The sequence below is a fragment of the Pelodiscus sinensis genome, chromosome 2, assembly GCF_052426305.1.
Source record: "Pelodiscus sinensis isolate ZL-2025 chromosome 2, ASM5242630v1, whole genome shotgun sequence".
Taxonomy (NCBI): Eukaryota; Metazoa; Chordata; order Testudines; family Trionychidae; genus Pelodiscus; species Pelodiscus sinensis.
The window spans coordinates 157,683,847-157,711,749 of record NC_143053.1 but is presented as its reverse complement, the minus strand read 5'-3'; positions in this window follow the sequence as shown (position 1 = coordinate 157,711,749).

Below are 27,903 nucleotides of genomic sequence, written 5' to 3'. Positions count from 1 at the left end.
GAAAAAACCCGAATTTGGGGTGCATAACTTCATATTCACCATAGTATAGAATGTCACACGCTCCTAATATGCAGACAGGAGTGATGTGTGTTGGATTCATTCCTGATGTTCATTATTAATGGCTCATACCACATAAATTGTGTACCATATGATTGGTATTTAATATTTGTAATTGTCAAAAGTACTTAGCACTTGTGATAAATGCTTTCAGAGGCACTGTGTATGGCATGAGATCCATGAAGGAGTATATGAAATAAAGTACGCTTAGATAGGTTCAGATTTATACAACCGTCACTATGGTTATGTAGGAAAAACAGTCAGTTAAATCTATTATACAGAGAGAACAAAGGCAGGATGTGACTTGAGTAAAGAGAACTGGAGGCAATAAATGGGAGAAGGGAAAGTTGACAGTCAGAAGACATCAGCAAGCCATGCATGTGGACATTGTTAATGATGATTATTATGTTTTCAGTGGAGTAACATCAGTCCTTTGACTTTCCCACATTATTCATTTAAACTGAAATATCTGAAATAGGTTTGTGTGTTTGAAATCAGGGGATGCTTCATGTCTAAATGGAATACTGGGAAGTGGCTTGGAATGAGAGCTAAACTAGACAACTACAAAAATAAGTAACAATATCTGGGGTCGCAATGATAAGCTTGTATCTGGATAGATTCACTCCAAGGAGAGCTGTGATTATGCATTTAGGTAATTTTTGATAAGTAGCATTAAGATCATGGATGCATCAGATAACGTGTAACTTATAAAAAGGTCCTAGAAGAAAATAAGATTAGGGAAAGGCTAGACTTTCTGATAGACTGTCATACTATACATGATTGATTACATATATATTATTTTTTTGCAAAAGGTGTTGCTCCATCTGCTTTTGAGAATGTCTCACTCCAGGCACTGATTAATATTTTGTTTCAAGATCTGAGATCAGGTTAGTCTTTTTTTCAGTCAACTCCAGGCATACATGCATGATTTTTCCACCTTATGAAACTGAAAAACGTATAGAAATATAGTCATTTTTCCCCCTAGAATCTATGACAGGCATTCAGAGATTTGCTTTCACACTTGGGTCCCCCAGATATAGCCTGGTTTCAATACCAAGATTTATATATTAAATTTGACAGTGACATAAAAAATGGCCTGGGACTGTTTGGCTCCATTGGTTATTGTGAAGCATATGTAAAATGAATTTGTTGTTTCAGTCCATTTCACAGTGGAGAGGTACCTGCCATCCGTGGTGCTGACATTATTTAGTGATATTATTTTCAATGTGCAGGGGTAGTCAACTTTCCCACTCCCATAAAAAAAAACTTACAAAAAGTTAAGGGGAACCATTAAGAAAAGTATAGAAAATAAGACCGAAAGTAGCATGTTGCCACTCTGTAAATCCATGGTATACTCACACTTGGAATAATGAGTGCAGTTCTGGTCACCCTCAATGGTATATTAGGATTGGAAAAAGTACAGAGAAGGGCAACAACATGATTAGGGTATTGAACTGCTTCCATATGGGGAAAGGTTACAAAAACTGGCTGTTCAGCTGAGAAAAGTGATGACTAAGGGAATATATAAAAAAAGTCTATAAAGTCATGGAGAAAGTGGATAGGGAAGTGTTATTTATACCTACACATAAGATAAGACATGAACAGGCAACAAAATTAATAGACAACAGATTTCAAACAAATGTAAGGAAATAGTTCACACACAGCACAGCCAACCCATGGAACTCACCACCACCGGATGTAGTAAAGGCCAAAAGTATAACTGGATTCAAAATATAATTACAATAATTGCTGGGAAACTGTTCCATTACTTTGAATTAGCTAATATGATCAGGGGGGAAGAGGGGAGATCCCTAAATATCCAGGTACCAGAAGATAGGGCTGGATGATGTGATGAATCATTCAACAATTGTCCTCTTCTCTTCATTCCCTAAGGGTATGTCTACACAGCAAAGTTATTTCAAAATAACAGCCGTTATTTCGAAATAACATTACCAGCATCTACACAGCCAAACCGCTATTTTGAAATTAATTTGAGATAGCGAAGTGCTTATTTCAAATTTGATAAACCTCATTCCACAAGGAATAAAGCCAAATTCAAAATAGCTAAATCAAAATAAGCGCTGTGTAGATGCTTATTTTGAAATAGGGGAGCCTCCAGCCCTTCTTAGGATGCCCTGGTGGCCACTCTGGGCCCAACCAGGAAAACTCTTCTGCTCTTCCACCAGCCCTGGAGTCCTTAAAGGGGTAGACTCTGGCCACAGTGACTATGCCAGCTGCAAGCCTGCCAGAACAGAGCCAGCAGTCGCTGCCCCTGGCCCAGCATGAGCCAGCAACCCACTGGCACCCAGACCTTCACCCCTCCTCAGCAGCAAGCTGGCAGCTCCCAGGAGCATGCCAGGGGCCACAAAAGGCAAGCGCCTTCCTGGTCCAGTGTGGAGATCATGGACCTGATTGAAGTTTGGGGGGAGGCCTCCAATGTCCATGATCTCCACACTAGATGTTGGAATGCGGCTGTCTACAGGCGGATGGCAGACAGCCTGGCCATCAAAGGCCACTTGCGTACTCAGGAGCAGGTGCACATGAAGATAAAGGAGCTGCAGCAGGCCTATGCCAGGGCCACAGGGGGCAGCTCCCAAACAGAGGCTGACCCAGACCCCAGCCCCTATTATGATGCCCTGGACCGCATCCTGGGGGGTCAGATGTTCCGTGCCCCCCACGTGGTCATCGACTCTGGGGCAGAAGTCCCTGACCAGGGCATGGAGGAGGAGGACGATGACGTTGGCCAGGAATCATAGGAGCATGTAGGGAGAGTGGCACTCACCTAGGACCCTCAAGGCATTACAGTAGCCATGTCACTGGTATCGTCCAAGGCCAGTGAGGCCTCGACATGTGAGTGCCATCACTGTCCCCTTATGCGGGGTTGGGGAGGAGGAGAGAGGGAGCCCAGGGACCGCGCATGTGGGCCTTTCTGACCACGGATCACGCAGCAACCTATGCATGTGCTATGCTACCCTGGGCATGTGGCCCCGGCTTGCTGCCACACAGGGGCTCTGGCCTGTTACCCACACGCGTGTATGTATGAAGGCACATGATATGCTCCTGACCGCAGGGAGGGACACTGCACAATGCCCTCCCTCCACAAGCCTCCTCTACACAGAGGCAGGGCACATCTCCACTCCCCCCACACTATATACAGCACAGGGGCATGGGTACAGTCCTGGGCCAGCTCACACTCCCGGAGATAGCAGGGCATACCAAACATGGCTTGTGTGCAAGCACATCAGCTCCGATGGTTTGGAGACCTGCCATCCTCACCTTGCAGAGGGGGCCTGGGCTTCACCCACTGTGTCCCCAGGGATAACTGACCACTTCTCTTGTTTCTCCACAGCCGCAGCAGCTGAGAGTACAGGGTGCACCACACCACCCGGGCCAGCCTCACGCACCCGGGCCAGCAGGTTCACCTGGAACCAGGAGGGGTACCAGCAGCAGTACCTAGGTTTACTGAAAAGGCAGGTCTGCAGCCAGGAGCACTGGGGGCATGAAGACCTGCAGTTGCGGCAGGACAGCTTGTGGGAGCTGCTTGACCAGGGCCGTGCCATCCGCACCCACCTGCAGACCCTGGTGCAGAGATTGCTGCCTGCTGCTGCTCCAGCCCCCGCGGCTGCCACAGCTGTTGCTCCTCCTCTCACTCCTGCTCCCCCTCCCGCTTATTCCTCCCCCGCCCAACAAAGCCCTCCATACCTGCTCCCCCTCGGGGATGCTGAGGCCCCCACACCCGCGGTGCTGGGAGACAGGTGGACTAGCAATACCCCCAACCCTGAGCTTCTCCTCCCACTTCCTCCCCTTGCCTCTCCCTTCCAGCTCCCTCCTCCCAGGTTTCTCCCTCGCCTCTCCACTCTCATTCCCCCCTCACCCCAATTATGGTCAATAAAGAGAGTTTGTTTTTGGCAACACATGTGTTTTTATTTTACATCTGGAAGGGGGGTTAGTGAGGGCTGCAGGGCCTACCAGATAGGGACAGCCCCCCGATGGGCCTCTGCCATCCAGGCTGGGAGGAAAGCCTTCCCCTTCCTCTTACACAAATTATGCAGCACACGACATGCTGCCACCATGTACCAGTGGCAGCACCTGGTGATACTGTGAAAGCAGGTCCACATCATGAAGCACTGGGTGCATGAAGACCTGCAGCTGCAGTGGGAGAGCTGGCGGGAGCTGCCTGCCCAGGGCCGTGCCATCTGCGACTACCTGTAGACCCTGGTGCAGAGATTGCTGCCTGCTGCCACACCAGCCCCTGCTGCCGCCCCAGCTATCGCTCCTCCTCCCACTCCTGCTTCCCCTCCCACCTCTTCCTCCCCCCTCTCCCCACCCATCCCACCCTACATACCCGCTCCCCCCCCCTCGGGAATGCCGAGGCAAAAAGTGCCCAGTGGGGCACACCAGGGAGACTTCACTCCTCCATCTGGAAGATCTCCCGAGGGGCCACCTGGATTCCGAAATCCCCCCGATGGGCCTCCCAGCTGGCAGCTGGGTGGCTGGCCTCTGCCATCCAGCCTGGCAGGAAAGCCTCCCCCTTCCTTTCGCACAAATTGTACAGCACACAACACACCGCTTGCAGAATATTTCTCTTGGAGAGGTCCAGGAAAGGGAGGGCTGCAGGGCCTAAATCAGGCCTTCAGCTGGCCAAAGGCACCCTCTACCATGATGCAGGCCCAGCTGAGCCTGGCATTAAAGGCCTGCCGGGAGGTGTTGAGGTGTCCCGTGTAGGGCTTTATGAGCCAGGGCTGTAGTGAGTAGGCCGCATCCCCCAAATAGCACATCCACGTGCCTGACCCTGATGTGGCAGTCGGGGAAGAAAGTCCCGGCATGCAGCCTCTGGCATGCGGAGGAGTTGCAGTACACTCGTGCATCATGTGCTTTGCCAGCCCAGCCCACGTTAATGTCCAGGAAGCAGCTTCGGTGGTCAAACACAGCCTGCAGGATGACTGGTTTATGTACAGGGAGGCCTGGTGGTCTGGGGCATGGATGGGGATGTGCTTCCCATCAATTTTCCCCTCTTCCCCCACAGTTGGGGAAGCCCGGGCACCAAAGCCCTCGATGACCATGTCCACAGCAGTGAAGTGGATGACTCTGCGGAGCAGCACTCTATTGATGGCCTTGACCACCTGCAGAGGGACACCCAAAACTAAGAGTCCCTGGGGTGCCAGGGTGGCTGACAGTGCTCCTTTCCCGCCAGTTCCCTGCATCCCCTCCCCAGGAGCAACCCCCCTGTGCAATCTGTAGTGCGGCTGGGACATAACAAACCCTCCTGAGGAGGGGACTTGCACCACCTCCCCACCTTTTCCCTGGGGCAGCCCATCCTCTCCTTGCCCAGGCACAGTGGCTGGAGACTGCCATACCTGCATGAGCACTGCTCTGATGGTGGATCTCCCCACGCCAAACTGGTTCCCTACTGATGGGTAGCTATCCGGCATGGAGAGCTTCCAGAGGGCGATGACCACATGCTTCTGGAGGAGAATGGCGTGTCTCCTGTGCATGTCCCGTCACTGCAGAGCAGGGGCAAGCCACTCACAGAGCTTGAGGAAGGTGTCCTTCTACATTCTGAAGTTGTGGGTCCATTGTTGGTCTTCCCAGCACTCCAGGATGATGTGGTCCCACCAGTTGCTGCTGGTGTCCAGATGCGGTGGGGCATGCTGGCATCCAGATGTGGTGGGGCATGCTGGCTGCTCCTCCTCGTTCCCCAGGAGGGTCCAGAAGCGAGCCTGGGGGTCGGGCTGCAGCAGATGCTGCGAGGCAGACTCCAGCAACTGCAGCCAGGCTTGCAGTAAGATATCCAAAATGAGCACCAGAGTGCTATGGGGCAGCTCTGGCTCCATGGTGCTAAGTGCTGTGGTGTCCCGAGTCAGGGAAACCATAGCAGACAGAGAGAAAATTGCTTTGCTGTCCCTCAGCAAGCTAGGCAAGCAAGCAGGGAAAACTGAGAACTGGCTGTCAAGGGGGGTCCCTTTAAGCACAAGTCTCAGATAGCCTCAGGCAGCAGCCACACAAAGTAGCTACTGATCTGATGCCCTGCTGGAATTGGTTTAAGGTGGCCTTAAATGCGATTCAGGGTCCAATCAGTGTGGACGCGCTATTTTGAAATAGCAAAATGCTATTTCGAAATGTATTTTGTGTGTAGACTAAATTAACTATTTTGAAATAAGATATTTCGAAAGAACACTGTAGCGTAGACATACCCTAAGAGACAGGATACAGGGATAGATGGACCATCAGTATAACCCAATATAAACTTTCATTTTTAGGTCATATGATGAAGGGATGGAGAGGATGAGAAAGAGGACAAAAGAACAAAAGTGTCTGAAAAGAGAATTTGCAGCGCAACCCATTCATTCAGGAAACTTGTATTGACCTTCACTGTACTACAGTAAATAACTGAGCATGTCACAAATATGGATTGAATTTTGCACTCACCGCTCCCCTGTGAGATATCTGCATTTTGCAGATGGGAATTTGATGCACACGGTCAATAGAGTTACTTGCTCGTGGTCATACAATAAGTTTCTGGTTGAGCCAGGAAATGAACCCATGTTCACCAAAGCCCAATGTGGGGTCCCATACATTAGACCATGCTTGGTCTTACTTTGATCGTATGGGTTCCCTTTTCAGTGCAAAATGGTACTTTGCCCTGAGATGAATACTTGAAATGTGGTGAGTTTGACAAGGATCCCAATTTTATCCTTTTTCTTTCTATTTAAAAGAAAAAAAAACAAGTTCTCTAATAGAAATGGCAAAATGCCAGCATGAGCCTCACTGATGAATGTTAAGTTTAAATCATTCTACTTGCAGGACTTTTTGAGGGATTCATGATGAATACAACATGCTGTCCTGGTTTCTGCAGGCTCCAGTGCTCATTTGTGAGACTGCTTTTTTGAAACTAAATGCAAACACTGTTCAATGTAATTGATCCAAAATATTCATTATAAGTAACAACTGTCTCTAATATGTGAAATAATGGAGCCTTATTGAAGTGAACTGTACATTTCACAGTTCATTGTGAATTACAAAGTAATGAAATAAAATGGTAATTTCTTTTTTGAAAACAAGATCAATATATAACACTGTTTCAGGGATCTATTCTCTGTGAGATGCATCCCCATAGTTCTTATAAGTTCTAATCATGATCCAAATAACAAAAAGCATTTTAAATTTAACGTATGGTGAAATGAGAATGAAGAAGAGACCTCAGAATTGTTCAAAGATTCCGCAAATGTGACAGGTTTGTTCGCCAACACCCTTTGAAACAACTTCTTGTTCAGATTGGTTTGTGGCCTACAATAGAGAGAGATGCTGGTATTAAAGTGAGAAATAAAAGATGAAGTGTGAGTTGGAGGAATTGGTTAATGTACCTCTATATATCTCAGAGCGGATCAACCACCATTTTAAATAGTCACAGCTTTATCCATTTCAATTGAGCTATGATAATTTACATCAGCTGTAGCTCTGTTTCCCTGGCTTCTATATCCTCCATAAGTCATTGATATAAAAGGAGGGTTTACTTTAATCCTTAGCTAATATTTTTTCTATATCTCTGTGCATCATAATGAATGGAAAATGGAACTGCAATGAAAAACCGAGTGTGAAGTTAGGTGTCTCTTTTTCATCAAACACAGATAATACTGTTTCCCAGATCCTTCAGAGCTTGAGAAAGTAAATAGATAGATCAAAAGTATCCATTGAAGATGAATCTAAGCAAAACTAGATGATTCTCATAGGTAGAGGTAATAAGCCATCTTGTTCTCTGTTGTCAGTGTGGAAAATAGTCTTTGGGGCGCTCTTGGATTCATTCCTGCTCTGAGACTAATAAACAGCAATATCTGGAGATGTCTACCATTTCTTTGGATGGACCCATTTCTTTCTCTAGGTGGACTTTACCACAACGATCCATGATTTATTCAGCTCTCATCTACACTACAGGCAAATACTCCAAACACATAGTATTCGACCTTGTAGGCAAGACAGACTGAGGAGATATGATCTCCACAGATCAGACCAGTGATTGATGACAAGGACAAGACATTCTTGACAGAAGTTATTTAGTTGTCATATTTACAACCACTAGAGATTGGAATCAGCCTGACACTGTCAGACCATGATAGAATACTCATCTTTTACTCAAGCCACATGAGGGGAAAAAAATGGTGTGAACTAAAGCTCCCCAAAGTGTCATTAAGTAAAGCAGTGAATGCAAGCTTGAGAGCAGACATGAGAATAATTGTTTTATTTTATATTCTTTCCTCAGGATCTTATAAACTAAGATAATGGGCATATTAGCAATATATGGCAGTCATATAGACTACATGGGAGCTCAGTTCCCCTTCTCCTAAAAGCAAAAAGAAAACTTACAAGCTTGAGTAAATTGTCACAAATATATTGATTTAATTGGAACTGCACCATTTTATATCAGGTGAGAATATGTTCCAAGAAGTCTAGCAAAATTTCTTAATCTCATTCCTAGAAGTTAGGGCCAACTTCCATGCAAAATGAGTTGTAACTTATGGAAAATTTCAAGACATAAACCTTATCTGAAATTGAAAAGTTCTGAAGAGCTGAGAACTTAAGACTTATAGCATAGACATGATATTGCCCAAGTCAAGCAAAATTGAGCTATTGTCTAAACAACTTATTTTAAAGTCATATTCTGTGGTATCCTATACTCAAATGAAGGAAGAGAACATTTTTCATTTTCAAACCATTGTGCTGCCCTATAAAAATGTTAATAACAACTTGATATAAAAGGCTTGATCTGGCACAGCAAAATTGCACATCATTTTTTGTTAATTCAAAAAGTGATGAGTAGGGCAGAAGTATAGGAAACTCGAATCTGCAGTGGTCAGTGCAGTAGAGCTTTCAAGGTATTCCTACCAAGTAGCAAAAGTAAGGCTAAAAAATGAAGCATGTAATTAAGCAATTAACTCAAAAACTCAAGATCTCACTTGAATCAGAGTGTCCTCAGAAATGATATTTATTAATTTACAATTGAGGGCAAGGAAGTGAATGTGTCAGAAACTTTAGAAAAGATAGGTGAAAAACTGGGTGATTCAAGAAAAAATGAAAACAATGAAAAAATAAGGAGAGTCATTTTTGACATGTTTAGCATTTTGAATGTCTGAAAATGAATTCCAAAATGAATTTTATTTTTTAGTAAAATAGGTTCAAATATTTTAATGAAGACAATGCTTACACTCTGGCTACGTCTAGACTGGCATGATTTTCCGCAAATGCTGTTAACGGAAAAGTTTTCCATTAAAAGCATTTGTGGAAAAGAGCGTCTAGATTGGCACAGACACTTTTCCGCAAAAGCACCTTTTGCGGAAAAGCGCGTCCGTGCCAATCTAGACGCGCTTTTGTGCAAAACAAATCTGAGCTGTCTACACTGGCCCTTTTGCGCAAAAGCTTTTGCGCAAAAGGACTTTTGCCCGAACAGGAGCAGCATAGTTTTTCGGCAAGAAGCACTGATTTCTTACATAAGATCGTCAGTGTTCTTGTGGAAATTCAAGCGGCCAGTGTAGTCAGCTGGCAAGTTTTTCTGCAGTCTAGACACAGCCTCTGTCTATACTCTTTCCTACTGGAAAAACAGAGAAGGCGGTAGATTAATTATATGAAAAACTTGTGAAGCGGGGCAGAATATATTCACTTTTATACATTTTTTCTTCCTAGAAAAAACAGAGGTGGAAGTTGTTAAAAGTTAAAGTACTTTTTCATCACAAACACAAAGAATTGACTAAAAAAATTCTTTCATTCAAATGTTCATTTTGGTCTACTTCCTTTTTTCAGTCAAAAATGTTTCACGCAAAATATTTCAACCTCTTCTAAATCTTTAGACTTAGTTCTACTCAGTGCAGGTAACTACTTCAAGTACTGCAATAGAGCTGGTAGGATAATGTATTCACAGGAACATAAAGAGGAGGGGGTGGTTAAAGATCTGGAGTGCAATTTAGGAAATCTGAGCCATTTCCTAGTTTTACTACACATTTTCTACATGATTCCGGCAAATATCTTTCAGAACTTTAACTACCTGGCTATAAAATGAGGATAATAATATTTCTCTTCTCTCAACTTGTGTCTGCTTTGTCTATTTAGAGGGTAAGCTCTTTAGGACAATGGGTATGTAAACTGTATGTAAACACCAATCTTATCCTACTTTAATACAAGTAATAGATAATGAATGACTGAAAATTCAATATTTTAATGATCATTTAAAGTGACATATTAAATGAATAATTTCCACGAGGAATAAGTCTTCTTCCAAAGTAGCTTTTTCGAAATAGCGGAAGTGTGGATGCTCCACTGCTGCTATTTTGAAATAACTCCTCACCACGGCCATTCTAAGTAATTGCTCCCCAGTGTTTCCTGGGGCTCTAAATCAAGGTAGCATGTCCATATTAGGAGAGCCTTCTTCGGACTAATTTTCAGGCTTACCTGTAGTGTAGATGTGCTATTTCGAAAGAAGCTATTTTGGAGTATTTCTTCCAGAATAGCTTATTCCAAAATAAGTGTGCAGTGTACACCTACCTATATGTCAAAGTACCTGTCACACTCTTGGGGTATAATTTCTGATCCCAGACTGATGGTGATGTTAACACATTCCATATGAATGGCCTGAGATGTAGGCTTGAGACAAAAACTAATTTCAGACATTTGACTATGGTTCCAAAATTGTGTGTCTGGCTCTTCTTTCACTTTGCCTTCAATTTCATTATATTTAAATAGCAAAAACTAATTTTAGCATTGTTGAAATTCATAATTAATTAGCTGAAAGTCTACACTTATGAAACAAATCCTAATTCCTAATTTGGTTTTAGATTGTGAATAATACAATGTATGATTTATCATCCATTGGCCTTTAGAGAGATGCTGTATACTAGATCATAAAATATATTGCTGCAATCTTCTTAAAATCTGCCATACATATCAATGTTGACTAAGGCATCTACTAATACTTTCATTACATTCCTTCTAGATTATACCACTTAATTTCCAATATAATGCACACTTTTTTTCTGAGTTTCTTTTTGGGTCAAAGTTGGGGTGCACATTATATATAAGAGTTATTGTTTAAAGTTTTATTTTGTCAGTTCCGTGTCAGAAGATGACGAACCTCCGCTATGCCGACACCACACTAAGATGGCAGTAAACATGAAATCAACAACAAGGGATATAGCGGAGATTCCTAAAATGCTTTAAAATATTTAAAAACAATAAACAGGGCTCAACAAACCGCTGTTTCTACTCACCCATGGCAAGTAGATTTCAGCCAGTCGCTCCGTGCACCCCATTTACCGGTGCTGTGTATATGCACAGTGCTGGTCTGGCACATGCACAATGCAGGGCTGGCGAGTAGCTCTCGCCGCAGTTTGTTGAGCCCTGAAAATAAATAATATGAAATGTATGTCTTACTTGTCTTATGACAAGAATCACTCGGATTGCACGCATCATCCATCCACAGGGCATCTTCCTTGTTGCCATCCATCACATTAGAGATGCTGCATTTCAGAAACCCCTTCCTTATGATAGCAGGATCAAGTTGAAGCCAGACATCCACTATCCACTGGGTCACATCTGCAGCATCGCTGTTCACATACGTCCACCTGCAGTAAATGTATGTTCACCTTCCAACAACCAGGTGTTCCATTTCCTGTGTAGTGCATCTTTCATTGGTTTGGTCATTCCACCAGGAATAATTGCCAAGTCTGTTTTCTCATGCTGAAGCCTTTTCTTGATCAATGGCATCCAATGACAACAAAATGCATCCAAAACTATTTGTCCACTTTGCCCAAACCATCTGTAGCCAATCAAGCATTAAAGCTTCATCCATCCAACTGTTAGGGTGAACACGCACGTGAACAGTCTTCAGGAATATAACATTTTTTGGCATTGTCTTGCACTTAAAGATGATATAAGGCGGCAGCTTTGTTCTGTCAGCCATGCAAGCAAGCATTACCATAAACCTCAACTTTTCATGCCCTGTGGTATCAATTGAGATGGTCTCGGCACCTTTCACTTCAAGCGTTCTGAAGTAAGGATTATCGAAAATTAAAGGTGTCTGGTTTGCATTACCAATTAATGAAAGGTCATACCTGTGCTCCTTGCGTAGCTTTATGATAAACTTCTGGAACTGTCGTAATTTGTCATCAGAGTCCACAGGTAGCTTCTGCGTGATTGTCGTTCATCATTGGACTGATAGGCCATGACGATGCATGAACCGATTGCCCCAGCCATAAGAAGCTTTAAACCCGGCTGTGTTAGCGCACGTCTTCGCCATGGTGAAAGCCTTCACTCGAACCTCTGCAATGCTAATGCCACCACCTTGCAGTTAATGCTCAATAATCCACTCAAGCACCTTGGCCTGCAACTCAGGATATGCAGCGCTTTGACCTTGCTCAGCCATCTTCATCCGAGGCAACGCTTGCAGGCGCTTTTTCCGCCGTCTCCAAAGTCGAATGTTCGACTCTGCTATGCCATCAAATTTGCAGCTGGCAGCTCTGTTGCCATGAGTCTCAGCATAGCTAACTACCTTAAGTTTTTCAGCTGCAGTGTAAGATCATCGACAACTCATGGTATCACTAAGAATTGATATTTTTCTAGGCCTATATGTAGGTTTACTAAAATCAACCATATTTAAAGGTAATAGAGCATTGAAACACCGAGTATTCTATAGTCATACGCTCATGTGTAATCAACTGGCTATACAAAAAGGCAGGAAATATGACGCGCCGGCATACCATAGACTTGCAATCGAATAGACTATATTTAACAACGCCTTCATATCTATGATGATGGGTATCATAAAATACATGTACAATGGGCAAAATTGGGGTGCGCATTATATATAGAAATATAGATTTTTTTCATTATGATAAAATTCGAAAGTCAGGGTGCACATTATACATCAGTGCACATTATATTCAAGATTTTACGGTACTATGACACAGTATCTAGAGATATATTCCACGCTCTTCAGTTATTTTAAGAATAGTACTGCATGATATGTCATCATGTCACTTTGGTGCATTAGTGGTAGCTCTGAATAGATTCTAATACTGGGGAATTCTATGCATACACTTTTGGTTATTTAAGAGTACATTTGAAAAAGTATAAATCTACTTTAGAAATATTGCCTATAATTTTTATTAAATATTACATTTGAATATAATTATCAAAATTATTTAACAGACACTTAACCTATTTAACATAATAATGAAGACTATTTAAGTTGTCATACTTTTTTAAAAAATACTTATAGAATTGCATTATACATTCAGGATTAAAAATATTTAATTACTTCCGGTCGATTGCTTTAAGTGAACTGAGTTTTGTTTGTTATGTTTCTTGGCAGCTTTGTTTTACTGGCAATGGTTAGCATGTGCTGAATTATGATGAACATCAATTAATTTAATTTTGCTTCTAAACTAGATACAACAAAATTACCCTAAAACTATTTAGTTTCTTGTTTAATCCTACATCTTATAATTGTAATTAAATATTTGGAAGAAATATTTAGTACAAAAGAATAATTCAGCACTTACAACACAACATGGTGTAAATGAACAGAGAAACAAGATTGTACATTGTAACATCCAGAGTAAATGAAGGAATGAGCTGAGACCTCACACTGAACAAGTCCCAGATCTTTTAAGGTATTTAAGCGCCTACCTCACATTGAAGCACAAATGTTTAATTATCCAGAGTTCTACTATACTCCATAGCCTACCTCCTGTAAAGCTGACAACAGGCAGCTGCACCCACCCACAAAGATACTTAGAGATTGTCTTCACTGCAACTGTTAACTCAAGTTAGTGCATTAGAATTATTCTACTTATTCTAACCTTTGTCTACTGAGTCACTGCACTCAAACACCATTCAAGCTACTCAAAGCAATTGGATTGATATATGTAATTCAAGCTTCCCTGCAATAGTAACAACCTATACCCCTGATGGGCCAGCTACCTCAAGCTTTAAGAACCAATCACTTCAGTCCAGCAGGAGATTTTGTGTGTGTGGATGAGAGCTGGGATGGGCAAAACTCGAGATATAGCTCAAATTAGCAATGCAGTGAAGACCAGATTTGAAGACTGTACTAACAGAATTGCAATTGAATTCGGTAGTACAAAATGTAAAATCACACTCTAAGGTTCTAATAATTAGAATTGCAGCTACAAGCCCATCAGTTGGAAGCAATGAAGCAGGACAAAGTCCTAGGTGTGTGGGTTGGCCACAGGATGAACCACTAATATGACATGGTTGTGTAAAAAGGCAAATGTGATTGTAGGTTGTACCATGCAATGCATTTCCAGTGGCAACGGAGAAGTATTATATTGCACAAGGCACTAGTAAGACCTCATTTAGGATTTTGTGTACAATTCTGGTCACCAGTGTTCAAGAAATATGAATTAATACTGGAATAGGTACAGAAAAGAGCTAGTAGGATGACTAGGGGAATGGGAAGCCTACTTTATGAGAAGTGACTGGAAGAACTTGACTTGTTTAACCTAACCAAACAAAAAAAAAGACAGAGGGGTTATGAAAGTTCTCTATAAATACACAAGTTAAATACAGTGGGAAGGGGAGAACAATTTCAGTCAAAAGAAAAATGTTGGCATATGAGCAAATTGAGTCTGGAAACTACAAGGTTTCTAAATCATCAGAAGAATGAGCCTCCCAATACAAGGCTCATTGGGGCAACCAATTTAATTGGAGTTAAGAAAGAAAGGGACAAACTTATGAGTGGGATTGTATGAGGAAGGATGTTAGTGGGGGAGCAGGAAGGCGGGGACAGAGCTCAGCAGCCACCTAGTGGGGTGGCCTAGTTTGTATCTTATGTTCAGAAAGCTCATGCTTCACAGCTTCAGCTGATCCCCTGCAGGAATCAGGAAGGGATTTATTTCCCCCCACATATTCTAGTGAGGTTTGTTCCTGTGTTGTTTGTTTTTGTCTTGTCTCCTTTCTCTGACATATCAGAGGTGGTCACAGATAGAGAAGGAACACTAGATGGTGTTAGTTGGTATTCTGATCTAACGGAACACACACACTCTCTCTTTTAGTTAGCTAGTTCTTGCTCACATGCTCAGAGTCAACTGATCTTCTATGTGGGGTCAGGAAAGAATTTTCCCAAGGGTCACATTCTCAGTGACCTTGGGTTTTTCTCATATTTCTCTGTGACATGGAGCATGGTTCATTGCCAAGATCACCTGGATATTCTCGCTTAATAAGTAGCTGACATTGTTAGGGCCTTGTCATCAGTGCATTTCTATCCCCCTATTTTACAATGGTCCAGTGTCTTGCAGGTTGCAATATTTTGAGCTAAATTTGGTTTTTGAGATGAGTGTGCAGGTTCTGGGTGGTGTTGGTGACCTGTAACACATAGGTTATAATTCACTAGGGTTTCATACGGATAAACACAACTAGACTAGAATATGACCAACCATTTAAATAGTCAAAAGGAAAAAGACACAAATTGAACTAAATTGGGCCTTGTAACACCCATGTATAAACTCATAGACAGAAAATCTGAACTTGGAGAAAGGGTCAATATATACACACATTTATTGCTATAGAGGTAGAATATTTTCTGGCTGTGAACAACCTTGTAAAAAAAGTGTTAAGCTAATATCCAGACTTCCTGAAATTTTTCTTTTGCTTGACTTTTCATTACATTAGCAGGTAACTGGGGCCACTTGCTCTGTCAGCTCAGCATGCAGTGTATTATATTATGTTTCCAGTGTTATCTTTGACTTCAATTCAGGTTTGATAGTCTAGTGTACACCACAGGTGCTAAGCTAATAGAACATTTTTATTTTTATTATGTACATACTTAGATTTATACTTGGCATTGTTTAAGTTTATAACATTATTTTAATGCTGCACTCCCAGTCAGATTTTATTAGGTTTCCCACCTTTTCTGTGCCTGTACTTTCTCAGCTTGTTTTGATGCTTTGTACTACACACATGAATGAACAAAAGAAGTTCAGATCCCTATGTTTGTAATTATAAAAGGAGTATTACTGTGGATTCATTTTTGTTTATTTGGGGGTTTTTACTTTTTCTGCATTATGCCTAAACTTACTTTCCATTTCAGCTTTGAATCATGTCACCTAAATCACAAATAGACATTTAAGGTAAATTGTTTAAATTACAGTCACCTGAATGAAGTACAGTAGTATTTCAGACAATTGCTTAATTAGCAAAAAGGCTCTGCAAAAAAATCACCTTTATACTAGCAGTTCTAGGGTACCAAATATGTTACTTGTTAACTGATTTGATAAGATATCCCCTTGTGGTATTAAACTTTTTAGCCTTACAATGTATATTACATATAAAAACATACATTTACATTTTCTGGTGGACACATAAATATATGTAAAGTCCCACAGGTTTCATTCTAATTAATGATCAATAAACCATTCAAAATGATTAATTGAACTCTTTAGAAATTATCCTGGTATTTTGAAATAGTAATTATTCTGGGGCAAAAAGAGGGCTGAGTTAACAAACAGTTCACATGATTATTTTATATTTTTTCTGTGGAGAGGTGTTAATTTCTTCATGGCTTCATAGGAAGAACACTAGTGGAAGAACTCTCCATGGCCATTAAAGAGAAGAGAATCAGGAAGAAGACCACACAACAAGAAATTTTTAATTGACGTCAGGTCCCCAATGTGGAATCTGTGGAAGATCTCTCTCAAGAACCAGCTAGTCTGAAAGAATAGATTAGGGAGACATCTGTAAGAAAAATAAACTTACCCACAAAGAGATCTTGAACCATCCGAAGAAGACAGACTATGTGATTTGGAGAGTCAATACACAGAAGAATCAAAAGAACATTCCTAACTCAAAAAGTTTTACATGCAACATAGCAGTGGTTATCAAACTTTTTGGCCCATGGCCCACCTGTCTCGATGCAAACATTTCTGCGGACCACCAGTTGTTAATGGGAACCCACCATTCATTACATAATTATGCCCAAGACATTTTGCTAGTGCTGCAGCTCAGGAGAATAAATTCATTTAAATTATTAAACAAATTAAGCGTTTTAACTTTCCCATGTTTATTTAAAATGAAGTTTGATAAACTAAGTAAAATATTAATTTATGTCTGACACAAAAGGTTTCAATTTTTTCTTGATTTATGGCAGGGGTGAGGAACCTTTTTTGGGTCGGGAGCCACTAACCCACAGAAAAATCAGTTGGGGACCACATCAGTGAGAAGTAAAAAACTCTAGAACCCCCAACCCTCACTGATGTGGCCCCCAACGGAGATACTTCACTCCTCTGGCACTCCAGCTCCATGGGGCGAGGGGACGATACAGGGAGGAATGAGGTTTAGGGCTTCCCATAGGCCAGATTTACTTTCCTGGGGTTGTGGAGTTAATGATTTTGTGGACTCCCTTAGACTCTGGGGTGGAGACAAAAATGAGGGGTTCTGTGTGCAGGACAGAGCTGCCAGTGGGCGGGATAGGGATGAGTTTGTAGGAGTTGAGCAGGAGATGGGGTGTAGGAAGGGGTGAGGGTGCAAGGGATGAGTGGGAGGTAGGATGCAGAAGCAGGATGAGAGTAGGGTGTCTGGTTGGGGCGAGAGAGGAGGGGCAAGGCAGGGTGCAGTATATGGCCAGGAGGGAGCATGCAGGACCAAGCTGGGGGTAGGGTGTCTGGCCAGGAGGGAGGGTGTCTGGCTAGGAGGGAAGGAGCAGGAGTGGACTGGGGGTAGGGTGTCTGTCCAGGAGGGAAGAGGTCAGGCCAGGAGGGAGAGTGCAGGAGCAAGGGAGGGTATAGAATCAAATGATGACAGGGTAATGTCAGGAGGAAGGGGTTGAGTGATATGGATTAAGATGAGGGGGTCTGGGCATGAGGGGGGTGCTTACCTAGCTTCATGCCCCATTGTTCCCAAGCACTACCTCCAGGCAATGGGAGCAACAAGGAAAGCCTCTGGACAACGCATCATTGCTGTCGTCCTAGCAGAGTGGAGAGGTGGGGGACCTCAGCCCCACCCTAACACAGAGACTCTGGCTTCCCACTTGGAGGGCACAGCCGGAGGGGTAGAGGTGAAGAAAGCCCCATCCTTCCCCACCAGACCTGACAAATCAAGTGATGCATGGACTGCACTTTGAGAAGCACTGCAATATAGGGAATTCTATATAAAAGTTGGTCTTGACAGATAAAGAGGAATTGATCTCACAACTAAAAATTAATGATAACTTAACTACAAGTAATTATGTTTTGGCCCTATTTACAATATGCAGCAGAATAAAGTCCAGCACAGAAATATATATTTGGGGCTTTAATAGGACCAATTTCACAAAGCTAAAAACTATTATGAGACAAACCAGCTGGGAGGAAGCATTTAATCAGACAAATGTGGATGATGATTGGGGATTATTTATGAATACTTTAGTAAATGTCTGAAGAGTCACAATCCCACAACTGAGAAAGTTTAAAAAACCTGATGTACTTCAGAAGAGAAATAAAGGCAGCTATAAAAATTAAAAATAATATATAACAAATGGAAAAATGGATAGAAATAAATATAAAAATTATAGAAAATTGATAAGGGAAGCAAAGGGACACAAGGAGAATTTTATGACCAACAGAGTTAAAGACAAGAAGGAAGCATTTTGAAGTATATTAGGAAAAAAACCAACACAATCCTCACACATGTATTGGTCTGCTACTAAAATGAAATGAAAGAATTAATAATAGCAATGCAGAAAAGGCAAAACTCTTCAATAAATATCTCTGAACTATATTTAGGGAAAAACAGACCATGTAAATAACATGATAATGCTTTTTGTATTCCACTAGAATCTCAATATGATGTTAGAGAAGCAGTTTCAAAGTTAGACCTCTGCCTGTCTAGATAACTTGTATCCAAGAATATTAAAATGAAGGGGGAGGTGCTTCCTTGACCATCAGTGTTCATTTTCAATATGTTTTGGAACATCATGGAAATTCCAGAAAAGAAGATGAAAGCCAGTTTTATGTCAATATTTTTAAAAGGTAAATGGAATGATCTGGTAATGTCTGACACATCCTTGCCAAGAAAATGGAATGCCTGATATAGGAGTGAATTAATAAAAATGTAAAGTATGGTAATGCAATTAATGCCAGTCAACATGGGTTTGTGGAAAATAGATGCTGACAAACTAATCTGATATATCTTTTTAAAATGAGATTACAACTTCAGCTGATAATATTAATAGTTTCTGTAAGGCACCTGATTTAGTACTGCATCACATCATGATTAAAAAACTATATCACATGCTTAAAGGTTCACAAACTGGTTAAGTAACAGGTCTCAAAAATCAACTGTAAACAGGGAATCATCATCATAGTGGGTGTATCTGTATTTGGGCCCCATAGGGATCTGTTCTTGTCCCTGTGTTATTTAATATGTCTATTAATGGTCTGGAAGAAAACAGGCATGGAAATCTATTATAGAAGAACTGATATTTGCTCTGCATTATTGTTATTTTTCCTTAATAAAACAGTATTTGAATAAGTGAGAAGATAAGAGGAAAGAACTAAACATTTTTCAGACTACTTGGATCAGAGTAGCATTCCTTTAAAAAGTAGTTACATAAAAAGAAGTTTATACAAACACTACTAATATTGTCAACTAAACTTGTAATCACATTTTAAAAAGGCTGGCATAGCAAACTACATGCAAACTCAGCCTGAAATCTGCTAATCGAGCTGGGGCTTTTCCAGCTCACATGTTAGTAATAATGATTCTGCTCTCAGATATAACTGTCCATTCTGATGATGAAGTGTGAACCAGAAGAGAATCCAGCACAGTCTCTGGCAGCTGGGCTAGGTCTGCAGAATTAAAACATAAACATAATTCAAAAACACATATTTCATCAACTAAACTAAGCAGATGCAACTCTGCTATGCATCAGGTCAGCATGCAAGAAATCCATGTATGAGGACAATGAGATGCATACAAAACCTGCCCGTGTACGGCTACATAAGGACAGTCCTGTACAGTGCTAGGATTTTTCACTCCTCTTCTCCATTAAGGAACAGATTGCCAAAAGGGAGGCACAGAAGAGTAGGGATGTAATAGAGCTATTGCCTTGTCCTGCTTCTTTTGCACCATATATTGCACAATTGCTGGAATACTACAGGGAGTAAGCTACTCACCCCAGTGCCTCAAGCATATTGTATGCAACGAGATTGGGCCTGCGTGAGGCACAGTGTTCCTGGTGCTCCTCTTTGTGGGGTGCATTTTTGTACCCTTCCTTACACAGAGCTGCAGTTTACAAACCATCATCTAACCCTTTGGAAGTAGATCTTGAGTAAGAAGGTGATCGTTCTATATATAAACATTTCCGAGAACTGTACAGACATGAAAACAGTGATGTGACTTTAGAAAAAAATATTTTTAAACAAATGGAGCTAAATGCCTACTATAATGGTCAGGGGTTGAAGGCAGCATCCTCATCACAAAAGCAAGAAAACATAAGAGTTGTATTTACGTTATGGGTGTCATTACATTTCCTGAAAAATTCTTACTCAGGGTATGTCTACACCATAGAGTTTTTCCAGAAAAATAACTACACTTATGTCCACACTGCTTTTGCATTCTTTCGACAGAACAGAGGGGTTTTTTTCCCAACAGCGGTAAACCTCTTTCTACTAGGAAGAAGCCTTTTTTTGAAAAAGCTTTTTCGGAAAAAGGCATGTATGGACGTGGAAGAGAGGTTTTTTTCAAAGAAGAGGCCTAAAGGTAAAAGCACAGATGCCCTGGTGGCCACTCTGTCCACAGCAATCACAACTGAAATGTGAGTTAGCGTCCAATCAATGTGGATACTATCCTTTGAAAAAGCAGATCGCTTTTTCATTGTCCTTTCCTGTGTAGATACTCTCTTTCGAAAAAAGTTTTTCTGGAAGATGTCTTCTGGAAAAGCTTCTTCTGAAAGAAGCTTGCAGTCTAGACGTAGCCTCAAAGGGATGTATGGAGCCTTTGCATGAGAAAGCATAAACAGAAGCAAAAGGAAGGGTGATGAGCTTCAGTAGTTTAGCACTCATCAATGAACCTGTGAGGATGGTTAAAAAATGGACAGTAATTTCACAGTAGCAGGCACGGACTGTAGGAAAAAGGACTTTTATGCCTTTTCCTTTATGTATCTTATTTTGTTATGTGATACATTCAACAGTGAGATTTTATGTTTGAGTTCTTCTGGACCTGATCCCAAAATGGAATTTCCATCCTTTGAGAGATGCTGTTATTTTGTTATTTATTTTCATTCACAATTGGGGCAAAAATAGTCAAAATAGCTAGACATTTCATGACTCAAAAAGTTCTAATTCTCTCAATTTTAAAATGGCAAAAACAAACATTTCATTTTGCTTTGTCAACTTGAAATGAAACATATTTCAGATTAGTTTAATCTACATCAGTTTGAGCTGCTGCAGAGCTTCATGGGAGTTGTCGTTTTGGGTTACTTATGCTCCATTTTCTCCTATGAATTCTGCTTATGCTCCCAGACTACAGCATCATTGTTTTTTCTGGTAGATGAACCAACATAGGGGAGAATGGGAGCATGAGGCGCAACATAAGGGCTTAGTCACAGAGACTAATGACAAAACAAAGCAAAGCATTTTGTTTTAATTTTTCAGGTGGAAAACACTGCCAAAATCAATCTATTCCACAGAAAAATCTGGATTCTGACAAAAAACCATTTTTAATGGGAAAATATTTTATTATAGTGTTTTTTATCATCTATAGTTCCATTCTCTTCTAAGATTTTTTTTATTTTATTTACCTATGGCCAGACTCAAAGTAACATTACGTATTAAAAAAAATGTAGTTGACCCATCAAACTAGTTTTCCCATCACCAACTGATTCAAATTGAAATTCACTATCCAGATGCAGGACGGTCAACTAAATTGGAAAATAGAAAGCATCCTTATTATTCTGGGAGAATATTTCACTTGTTATCACAAATACTTTAAGGATAAGATAGCAATTACTTGATTATTCAGTTTTGACCTCTATTATTACAGACTTCGTTTTACAGCTATATCAGTAACTCCTACAGTTTGGAAACTATAAATTATTCATTTTTTTCTTACAATTGTTTCAGCCAGACATTTGTATGCAAAATTCATTGTGGATTAAGAAGTACACTCCACAATCATGGCAGTCCATATTAAATAATCAGGCCTATACAATGAGATTATTATATTCCCATATAGAATGATTTATATATCGACTGCTTGCTCTTTGTGCTTCAGTTTCTCCATCTATAAACTGAGGACAGTGCTTTCTTTGTAAAGAAATTTGAGATCTACTGATAAAAACTTCTAGATAAATGCTATATATTGTATTTATAGCTCATAGAAGCCCTTGACATAGAATAGAAACCCATTGTTCAAGGTATCAGTCCAAGCAGCTTGATTTCAAATGCTGAATTTTGTCAGCTAGAACAGGTTGAAGATTTATATGAAAATGAAGTGTCAACAACAAAAAAGGAAAATGTTATGAAAATGTACTAAATATCTTTTTTCTCCAGTCATACTCTACTTGCAAAGGAGTACACCAAAGAAAGTAAGAGGGAAATTGTTATTCAGGTAAATTCATCAAGTAATGTCTGTAAATAATTCATTGAGAAAATGGTGACTCTTTGGGCACAATTTTCAATCAGAAAAAGAGGTGACATTCATCCAAGTATATTCACTATAAAGTGTTTGCACAGCAATAATGAACACAAACGAGCTGTGGGATTATTAGACATGAACATTGTAGCCATCATATTGGTTGCATATGTTTGTATTTTTGATTTAACGCTAAATGTTTCTTCTTAAATTTCACACACACACAAGTATATCACTTCTCCAACTCACTAATAATAAAAATTGTTGGGGAGCAAAAGGACAGCAAATGCCATAAGACAAGAGATGATGCAGACTGTAATACTTTGAATATGCAGCATTCAAAGGAAGGGTATACATAAAGAACACAAAAAACTCTACTGTACAAGCCTCTTATTTGTTCTGTGCTATAGGTGCCAATACTGTTTGATTCTTTTAACACTCCTGAGGGATTTTAGAATGCAATCTAGTTGATAAGATCTTGGAAGCTGAGTAATAAATGATAAAGTATACAACTGTGTCTGTTGGTGTGACAAGAAATCTGTCAATTTCGATGTTGCCTTTTCCAGGACAATTCCAATCAGTGTCACTAGAATGGAATTTTATCTGTCCAGCAACTGACTTTTCAGTCATCATTGCTCGTCAGAAAGGGGGTCTCCAGTGGGCTCCCATGAGATAACTGAAAAAAAAAAACAGGTTACAACAGAAGTAGGGTAGAGGCACTTTCCAATAAGAAATGTTTAACCTTTTAGTTAATATGCATCAGTGTCCTAATTTTACCTCATCTCTAACTCTGAGCTCGATCCTGCAAGGTGCTTAGCACTCTGGTGCTGATCCAGCAAAGAAATTAAACACACTTAATTTTCTAGGCAAGTAGTCTCATTGGCTTCACCTGGGATAGTGCTTTGCTGGATTGGGACCATAATGCTCAGCACCTTGCAGAATTGAACCCTCTTTGAGTAGTCTCATTGACTACTAAAAGAGGGCTGTGGATCTTAATGATCCCATTTGTGAAGGAAAGCACTACTCAGTGTGAGTAAGTGTGACAGAATGAGACCTCTGTTTTGTAATGGTCCATCTGTTAACACATCATACAACTCATAACCATGTTTCTGATCCCTGCATCACCAGCACTGTGGCTTGAAAGCCTGAAACACTGAAATACACAATGTGTCCTCTCTCACTCCTTGTTTCAGATAATAAAAATGCTACTACATCAAGGAACAGATGTGAAATGAAAAATAAAGGGAAAACATTACAATAACTAGGCAGTCTAAAAACAAGCATAGAGGGGATATTTTTTGGTGTAGGGCTTTTTTCTATATGATTGAAAAACTATTTCTAATGTCTAAAACTTTATAGACAATGGAAATAATGCTTGTGAGGACTGGACCTTTTTGAAGATTGATAAGAGAACAGAAAGCTTTCTGCTTATAGGTGAATGGATCTAATCCAGCTGGGTCAACAGTGAGCAAAAATTGTTATAATCTGATGGCTGCTTATTGGCCTGTTTGACACGATTGGTGGCTTCATTCCATGTCCTACTAGGCTGGTGTAATCAGCTCAAAAACTATCATCACTACTGCTACCTCTGTTAACAAAATCAGGAGAAAAATATAGTACGTTGACTGAATTTACCCTCTCAAACCTATATGAGGTTACCTTAGTAAATTTAAGGCACAGATTGCCTGACCCAAAACCCATTAAAGGCAATGGAAAGATTACCAGTAACTTCAAAGGACAGTGGATCAGCCCCATTGACATGATCATGTGTTTTGTAGTGGTAAGGCAGTTATTTTCCAGAGCTAAAACTGAACTCCTTTCCCATGAGCACTAACATAGACTTAAAATAGTTAACTTTATCTGGAAAACTATAGCATCTCTTATCACCATGACTGCCTCTATATCCACACATAGGGCTGCACTGCAAATGAATAAAAGGGCCCAACCAATTTTTAGGTAAGCTCTTTGGCATGAAGTTGTTTGCTCACATCTGTTAGTGAGCAGGGGCAGCATTATGGCTATAGAATTTTGTTTGGATAAGCTTTCTACCAAGAATTCCTCCAGTGACAATTGAGAGATCATTAGTAGAGCTGGTTTGGTAGTGGAAAGGAAAAACAAGGAAAAAAGGCCTTTTATCCTGGGGCAAGGAGTCCTAGAGTTCTCCTTTAGGGTCTTATATATTACTGGTTCCTCTTCCCGGAGAATACAATGCGGTTAAGTTGACTTTGCAATAGAAAACAATGCAGAGGAGCTGACTGACTAGGCAGGGCTGATTAATCACCTGTGAAGCTGTGCTGCCGCTCACCTTAGAGGGAACAGGGGTGGGGGTGTTGAGTTACTCTGCCCCTGGCACCTGTTTCATGCCCCTGCAATGATTGCTGACTCTCCTGAACCAGATTAACTGGATGTCCTTCATGGAAGTGGCATCCAGTCTGTACAATCCAGGAGAGTTTGTGACCCTTGCCCCTTGCTGCCTACAGAGGAGCCACAGCAGGGGCAACAGCTGAGCACCAGGCTGAGGACAGGAGCTGCACTCCAGGCTGGCAGATTTACCCCAGGTGGCAGCAGGGCATCCAGGACCAATGGCCTGGACCTTGGGGCCACCAAGGCTGGTGGGCTACCGATCATGCATGGATAGGGCCAGCAAGCAATGGAATCCTGAGGGCCAGAGGAACCCATCAGGGCAGTGGTGAAACCAGTGGGGTTGGCGGGACCCTGGAGGCCTGGTGGGACTCTATGCAACCACCCAGAGGCTAGGACCTGGAGCTGGCGAAGCCAGTGGTGGGTCAGCAGTGGGACTGGCCCCTGGGCATGGGAAAGCTTGGTGCAAAACTTCAGGGGCTGCAGCACCTCCCATGCTTTAATTCCTGTGCCTATGGCTGATAATTACTTATCCTCTAATCTCCATCATCTTGTTCAGGTACTAAAGTTAAGCAGAGTGGTCTATTTTAGGTACCAACTCCATAGAGGTGTTCCATGGCTCAAAGAAGGGACGGCAAGGAGCAGGGACACAACACAATCAAAGTGGTGGGATTAGAGTAGGAAGAGACAAATCAGGTTGGGTGTTTCGGGAAAGGAGTGGAATAGAGGCAGAGCCAGGGGTGAAGTGGGAGGTTGAGCAGCCCCAGGCTAGCAGGGAAATTATTGCCTATGTGGTCTGTAATTGCCCACATATTTCCATTTTTAAAATATAAATTGGTGCTATAGTTACTCTTTTCCAGTCCTCTGCATTCTCTCACATCTTCCATGACTTTTTGAAAAAATAACTGCTAGTGGTTCAGATATCTCCTTATCTCCTCAGCCACATCCTTGAGTATTGTAGGCTGTATATTATTGATACTCTTGTGATTTGAAGATGTCTAACTGTTAATTTGTCCTTTCCCTATTTTATCCTCTGATCTTACTAACTATGATGTCGCTATTAATCGTTTTGGTGAAAACAAGAAAATATTCCTTTAGCACTTCTGCCATTTCTACCTTTTTTGTTATGGTTTCCCCACACTGCAGTGAGTAATGGGCCTACCCTGTTCTTGGTCTTACTCTTGCTTCTAATATATTGTAGAATGTCATCTTGTTATTTAGAAAAGTATAGAATTGTAGAGCATTTTAACCTTATCGCACTTTTTTTTTGTTTCACTATGAGGATCTTCTCTAATGTTATGGCTTTGACATTTTGTGAGGTAACCCCCCATGTTTTAAAATTATACACTGCTGTGATACTTAGTTTAAGCAATACATCAGTATATTCACAGTGTGCTATATATGCAACAATAAGCACCCACTATGGGGTGAATTAATTTGAATACAAAATATTCCTTAAAACGAAGCAAAGATAATTAATAAAAAATACTCATAAAGCATTGCTGGGGCTCTAAATCCACTATGAAAACAAAAAGGAAATTAATCTTATGGAAGCAACTTTTGCTCGCAATTTATTGGTTTTGAACTCTTATAATGCACAATTAAATAGCACGATAGACTGTTCATCTCTGCTGGCTAGAGTGACAGGATTTGCTTCAGTTCAATCCCAGGATATTTAGTTTGGAAGCTGCATTCTTACCCTCCAAAGTATTGCTATTCTGTAATTAATTTACTGCTAATTAATAGAGCTGAGCAAACATTTCACAATGAATAATTTATTGGATGAGTTTGGCCTTTATTTCCTCTTCATTAATTGTATAAGAATAGATTGTGACATTCTCTACGTTATTTATTATACAAAATTAATTAATTTCTTCAGCAAATAATTCCTGGTATGCAGGTCTTATAAATTGTTCTGTGTGAAAATTACTAAAGAATATAAAATCATAGTTCTCGTAGTAATTTATGTAATTACCTTGTACAAATATGTCACAATTTATGTCACATCAGTGATGGTGATATACATAACAACATTAACCAACCAACACAATGTGGATTTTATATTATATATTCATTTATAATATTCACAATATACATGGTCTTGGTTAGATACACAAGTACTCAGATCAGGAAACTGAAACAAGGTCACATGACTTAACTAACCAAAACAATAACTAATCAACAGATCTGCAGGTTTCACAACCTATTAATTAACTAACAACACATTTCCATGACTTTCCGCACTAGTAATATATACACTTACATGCTCTTGGAAAATCAAATGCGAAAAGATGATGAACATGATAGAATTAAAATACACTTTTTAATTTGAACAACTATTTGCAAAGATATTTTTCAGCTATGGTGGATCCAAATCCCATTGAATCATAGCATTAGAAGGGACCCTCTGCAAAGATATAGCGTTTTTTGTATCTCAACCATCTATGGCATAAGAACATAAGACCCATACTGGGTCAAACTAAAGGTCCATCCAGCCCAGTATCCTGTCAGTCAACAGTGGCCAATGCTAGGTGCCACAGAGGGAGTGAACGGAACAGGAAATGATCAAGCCATCTCTCTCCTGCCATCCATCTCCACCCTCTGACAAGCAGAGGCTAGGGATACCATTCCTTACCCCTGCTGGCTAATAGCCATTAGTGGACTTAACCTCCATGAATTTATCTAGTTCTCTTTTAACCCCTAAAAGTCCAAGCCCCTAAAAGCCCCTTCACAACCTTCTCAGGAAAGGAGTTCCACAGGTTGATTATGTTCTGTGTGAAGAAGAACTTCTTTTTATTTGTTTTAAACCTGCTGCCCATTAATTTCATTTGGTGGCCCCTAGTTCTTATATTATGGGAACAAGTAAATAACTTT